Raw genomic sequence first — 7,244 nt, forward strand, 5'->3', positions numbered from 1 at the left:
AACTGGAAGTGGTAGCACAATAAAAAAGGAGATGGAGTTCCATTGCGGTGGTGTGCTGTCGTAGGCAACCAAAAATAAAATCTATACTCCTTGGTGTGAGTAAGGATTGTTCCCAAGGAGAATATCTAGCCTAATTTTATGCTACGTGAACAAGGATGGGGGGAAGGGTTAGAGTATGACGAAAACAATTTTAAGAAAAACAAGTACTACGGAACAATTCAAATTAAAGTATTGAAATCAATCAAAAGAACAAACCTTGGTCTAAGTTAACATCTACCATCGGAATTTTGCAACTGATCATCGATGCAAGTATATATCAATTTATACTTTGAATATTCACCATTGGAACTATTTTCCTATCTCGATCTCCTTAGTCGCAGTTAATTAGAAAATAAGCGATCTAATAAACCCTAACTACTAAACAACCTAAGACAAGCACTAAATGTTTAATCTAGTAGCATCCTTAAGAATTACAGAGATCGATGAAAGTAAACAACACAAGCACAAGCGGTTGTATTTAATTTAGTTGAGCGTTATTCCTAAGATCTAATAATTTTTGACACAGCAAATCATTAAATCTTGGTTGCTTCACAAGTTAGAGAGATCAAACTATTACAGATCTAATAATTATTTTTTTTCCCTAAAATTGGGATGTTACAATCTTCTCTTCACATTTTTTTAAGAGAAAGTGAGGGAACGTGTTCGTGTGTGTGTCTTTATTTATATATATATATATATATATATATATATATGATACATGGTCAACCATGATTCAATATTTGGTCTGTCATTATTGTTGCCAAGATTTGTGGGATTGTTAGAGATCAAATTAAGAAAATTAAACACTTCCCTTTTGAGAATCAAAGATACTGACTTGGATGAAGGTACTGCATTTCCCTTTAATATTCCATCTTGGGATTCACATGGTGTTAACTTACATTGAGTATTTGCAATTATTTGCTATTCATCTGATATACATTCTGGGATGAATTTTAGTGCTCTAGTAAATTAATTTGAACTTTAACACTTGCTAGAATCAGTGTTTCATCTATGGTACTATTATTATTGGTGATTCATTTCTACTTTAAAAAAAAAAAATCTTACACTCTCATTCTTAGCTACAATAGTTTAGTCTATGATTATGAACTTTTTTTTTTTTTTCCTTTTGTTTTTGTATTTGACTTGGCAACACTATTGGTTTTTTAGTTAAAAGGATATTGCACAAATAATGAGATAATAAATATGACTTCTATTTGATTTGTAGATTATGGGAAAGCCCAACTAAAGATGAAATCCTAGTTTCTGTCACTGTTTACAGTACTTGTGTAAATTGATGAGAGAAGAAGAATATGGCAGTTACTCAGTTTGAAGCTGTGCTTTCCTTGTTGGGATGAGCCTGCTCTTAAGGTATGCATAATTGAGAGTTTCCCTTTACCCTTGAAATAACCCACTTTTTCACTTATTTAGAGCCTTGAATCAATTTACAACAATTACTTGAACCCTCCCTTTTTTTCTAAAAGTAGTGACTTTTACATGCTTATATGAAACAACAGGTAAGATAGAAGTTATAATCATGTAAACAGATTATAAAAGACATTATCACAATTTTTTGTGGGAAATTTATTAAAATTGATATAAATGAAACAAATGGGCAACAGGATATATACTCATAGTTTCGTTTCTCTACTCAGTGTTAATGAATAACAAGTGTAAGTGACCACAAATATCTGATTAGAGTTACATAATATACTGTTCATATGTGGTATAAATTTCTTTGAAACTTGATTTTTTCCCCTTTATTTACTGCTCAGGAATTACTAATACATTCTTTAAAGGCCACCATCAAGATCAGAATAGACGTGCCATCAGCGTTGACGGCATTGTCTAAGATTTCAATTACTGATGAAAAGATTAATCAAAAATATTAAGACTGTTTACTTATTTGATCATATTGAAGAATCAACAGCTGATAGTATGCATATATGGCACAGGCTCATTCAATTACCTTTTTTTTTGGGTGTATAATGATTATTGCATCATGCATGCAGGGATCAAGGTTTGTGTATATTTTCCTGTTGGAAAGAGTGATAATGGCAAGTTTGCTTTGAATGTTTCTGTTAAGGAACTTGACATATATACTCGGTAATTTCCCCTTTGTTTTTTTCTTGTTCATGTTGAGATTTTGAATTTTATGCTCTTCAATCTTGTCATTACCTGAATCAAAATCTAATGTTTAAAGGAAGGTGAACTTTTCAATACTTTCTTTTTTGACCTTCCATAGAACAGAATGAATTTCTTTTTTCTCTTCCCATCTTTTCTTTCAATCGATTGGTAACTGAACTATATGATTGCACCCACAGCAAATACCTGAAACACTTGGCTTTTTTTCCCTCATTGGGTCTCTTGTTCAATAAGCTTTCTAATAATACAAAGACTGCTTTGGATAACCTGCCGTCCTTTATCCATGGAGGTCCACCTACCCCAAAACTGAACCAGTGTATGGTGTAGGTGACAAGTAATCAAAAGTTAGTAAACTGTTTTTTCTTCTTTGGTTGAAGACGGTTTCAAGTTCTCCGTAATGATAATGCTAGTCATCCCTGCTTATGAAATCATTTAGGTACTTAACTCTTTACCCTCTTCCAAAACTGGATATAGTTGCTGTCCCTGAACTTTCTGGTGAGGCTATGGAGAGTTATGGTATGATCACAGTCGTGAAAATGAGCTACTTTATGATGGTTTGCTTTCTCCAGTTGCCAAGAAGCAGATTGTAAGTTACATATCTATTTACCCTGTTAGCTGCAGCTTCTTTTTTTGCTCCCAAAACTTTAGGAATATACTCTGAGGCCTAACAGCTCCTGCATTCAATTTTCTGATTTAGGTATCTCTATTGATCTTAAATTTCCAGGTAAGCTATATGGTCACTGACAGCATGTTTCCTTAGTGGAAAATATGGACTTAATTTCTTTGACAACAGCTGGTGGCCTAAGTATGGATACACTGGAATCACATTCTAGTGAAGTAAGCGAAAGCTTGTGCTAGAATTTTCTGTTGAGTGGCAATACATCACTTATGCATGTTAAATTATGTAGCTTGTTAGCGCATGCACTGATAAAATCAATGATGAGAAATAGCTACGAAAAGCAAACTGCTTCCTCAAATCAGGGTCAGCTGAATGGTAGAGTAAGAGATGCAATCGCCTAAGGCACCAAGTAAAAAAAAAGGCCCCCAAATTTTAACCATAGGGTTATTTATAATCAATAAAGAAAATAATATTTTTTTACCGAATGAAAAACAAATAAAAAATAGAGAAAAATGCAACGTCTACAATATTTTTCACAACACTTATACAACTAATGCTAAGTAGCAGGTTGTTACAGCCTCTTATTGATGGTAAATAATTATAGTGATATTTTCAAATAGAAAACAAAAAGCAATTTAAAACCTAGGATTTATTGTAAAAAATATTATGAATGTTACACTTCTAAAAAAAAATAAAAATAATAATAAGAGTTTAGTTAGCAAATTTTTACTCGTTCTCATCTAAGTCTACCACTAACACCGTTCCTTTACTTATCACTATCAATCTGCCACATCAACAAGTATGAAAAATTTTGTCAAATTTTTTCTGTTTATAAAATTTCTTAAAAAAGAAAAAATTCTACATAGTTCATGTTAATTAGTAGTAATTTTGCATTTAAAATAAGATAATCAATTTTCGCTTTAGGCCTCCAAATGCATCAAGCCGCCCTGCTCAAATGGCCTGTTGTACTGAATTTTCAAGCACTGCAACGAAGATCATCTAGGTAAATGCATTGACACAGTTAATGTGTCTGAGTGTTTGTGCTCATAACGTGTGAATCTGTCATCTGTTTGTGGGGAGTTATACCCAGTAGGAGGGAGGTGAGGGAAATTTTTTATAAGCTGACTTCAAAGATTGCAACACCATTATTTATTAGTACAGCTTAATGAAGTCCCAATTATGAGCTTAAATGAGAGAAAATTGTTAGGCAATTTGCTATATATGGCGTAACTTCAACATGTAATTCAACTATGTCCTTCACAAGCTGTTTGGCATATTTTCAGGTGGAGGAACACCATGCTCATTCAATTGAGGAAATATTTGATGCCATCAGCTACAAAAAGGGATCTACTGTTATTCGAATGCTGCAGGGTTATCTTGGAGCTGTGACATGTTCCAGGTGAGATAGTTCATGTTCTTAACTTCTAGAGTTGGTTGTTTTTATATGTAGCACCAAACGATGACTCCTTATTTTCTTGGTAAAACTTCTATGTAAATGTTATAACTATAATTCATATAGATTTCCTGAGAACTTTACATGTGATTACTTTTTGAAATTTCTTGTTTAATGTCATTGGTTTGTAACTTCTGTTCTTTATGATCACATTCAATGTTAATAAATGCTGTTATTGTCTTTGATTGGTTGGAGGGCTAAAAAGTTTCATGTTGCTTGGGGTGCGACTTAGCCCTCATGATACTTATGCCATGTAACACCTTCTTGGTTCTTGTCCTCTGTAAAAACTCTTTCTCCAGTGTGTGATATGATTTGAGAATCCATATCTGCATTTTGTCTTGTTATTGATAAATAAGCAAACATGAGCCACAAATTTCATCTAGGATCTGCAGTTGCAATTCCTGTTAACTCATTTATATGCTTACGGACTATGTATTATTCCAAATACCTCATCCATTGGTTCATACTACAAATGCAAGACATTCCTTTTTTAAATCAAATCCTCGAAAACTGTGTATCTGAACTGGTACATTCTCCCGACCAAATTTCAAGCACATTTAACACAAAAAATGAGGAGAACTGCGATAAACAATTATGGGTCAAAGTTAATATTGAACAGAGTGATTTCTGCAGGGTTAATTATCTTGCAGCTCAACTTGGGAAACTCATAGTGATTAATTACAGCGACAGATAAATTTGGTATGCACCATGTCCAAAATTGAATAAATAAATGTATCATATGTTGTTGTAGTGGGTATGCTGCAAATATTGGCAATTTGGCATGATCACCTTGTGTGAAGTATACTAGATTTCTGATCTCATGCCTGGTTCATTGGTTGGGTATTGCAGCAGGGTAGAATTCCAGTGACTAGAGTTCACCAAAGGAACTGGCTGACTTAAGACTGCCTATTAGCTTATTAAGGCGACATATTTCCTTTTCTTTGGTGGTTTCTTTTGGTTATAGAATGATGTAATGTAAGCTTCTTCATACTCCTAAATATCATTTTTTTTTTGTGCAGAAAATCTGGCTGGGAATCAATTTCTGGGGAATGTCATTTAAGTGCACTATTGAGTGGAGAAGTAATCTAACTCTTTCAGGTATTACTGAATGATAGAAATTCTCCTATTGTCATCTGACAACTGTATATCTGAATCACTTCCTCATTCATAGGGGCCTTCTCAAGGTTGATATACAGATGTGCTATTTGCTCTGCAGGCTGCTTATATTGCTGTAATGCAGTTAACACTAGCACTGTAAATAGGAATGGGTTTGAGTCCCTACTGAAGCTCTATATAGAAGCAGATATAGTGCAAGAGAAGGAACCGCCTTTATTATGTAAGAATTAGCAATATTTGAACTAATATCATGCGACTCTTTTGTGGGTGAAAGCTACTTAGATTTAATGCCATTCCTTTGATCTTTATCAAGGTTGGATTGTATATTGTCCAGCCCCAAATATAGTACGTGAGTTCCTAAATTTTATGTTGTCCGATGAGGTATTTGCTTGTGCATATCAAATTATGGTTTCAATCCGCCTCATCTTCCTTGCCAATCTAACCGTTGCTTCTTCTCAATGTCCTTTTAAGGTTCAAAATCAAGATATTATTTTCATGCTTTCCGGAATAAGCTCTCAAAGCCATGAGGTAGCATGGAGATGGTTGAAGGTATGCATTTCATGCTCAACATCTTCATTATGAGTTTTAATTTTGACTATTACCATCTTATTGGTAATAAGAAAATAATTTGGAGTATGTTCATATATGGACATATTTGGAAAGTATTATGATTTGGAGTTAGGAAGTATAACTATGAATGTCATCTGTCAATGACGAATATTTCTTCTCGAATTTTACAAATTTTGGAAGCTTTTTTTTTTTTTTTTTTTTTTTTTTTTGGTGATAAATGCGGAAAATTGGTTCTTGATCTTTATCTTTATAGTGCGATTCTATTCCACCATTTCATTACCGCCATTCTCACTCTGGTAAGCAATTCAGCCTTGTTGGATAGCAATGGTGCTGTTATGGATATTTTGTGATATGATTGAATGGGATAATTGTGGGATATTTTGTAGCATGACTATAAGCAATTGTGCACGTGTATTAGTTGATTAGCATTGTATAGTGTGGTTTATAACTGCTGGTATTGTAATGTGCAAGCTGTAACAGGGTGGCAACTCAATTAGTTAGGAGTTGGGTTTAGTTGGAGTAAGGGTTAATTGGAAGGGTACTAGACACGGGTTGCATTTGTCAAGGGGTATTAAAGGAAAGGCGATACAGAAGAGAATAATAAGAAGAATGTTTCCAAATTTGCTTTCTCTTTCTCTGTTTTCCTTCTCTGTACTTTTCTTTTTCTGTTTTCTTTCTCTCTTCCATTTGGAGGACCAGCTGACCATAAATCCAGCTAGATAGATCAAATCCATTTACTCAAATCCTAACAGGTACTATGAGCTAGCCCATTGTTTCGAGCCTAACTCATATTGCATGGTTTGTCCCCCTTTAGAAAGTACGCCTTAGCCAAATGGATCAAAGACAGAGGATTTGGGTGTCCCCACTTGGTTTAAGTCTGGGAGCTAAATTGGGTCTTTTGGGCCAGTTACATGCATAGGTCTGCATACTAGATTATGGGTTCGAAGTTTGGGTGCCTAGCACCTCTCCAAGCCGTACCCAAACTTAGGTATGGTACGGCTTGGGAAGGTGTTAGGCACCCAAGACTGTCTAGCTTGTGGGTCAACCTTTATTATGTGTTGTTAAACCATATTTAATTAAAGAATTTATTTGGAGAACTCTAATTCTTAACCTAAACATACATCACGCACTTAATTAAAAAAGACACACAACTTGTTAAAGATCACATCACAACTCATAAGGAAACAAATTAAACAAATCAAATAGATTATATTAAACATAGAAAGTTGACAATTAAATCGCACACATAAGGAAAGACTACAAAATAAACCTAACGTGGAAAAAAGACTAAGAAAAATATGGAAA

This window comes from Quercus robur, chromosome 5 (assembly GCF_932294415.1).
Source record: "Quercus robur chromosome 5, dhQueRobu3.1, whole genome shotgun sequence".
Lineage (NCBI taxonomy): Eukaryota > Viridiplantae > Streptophyta > Magnoliopsida > Fagales > Fagaceae > Quercus > Quercus robur.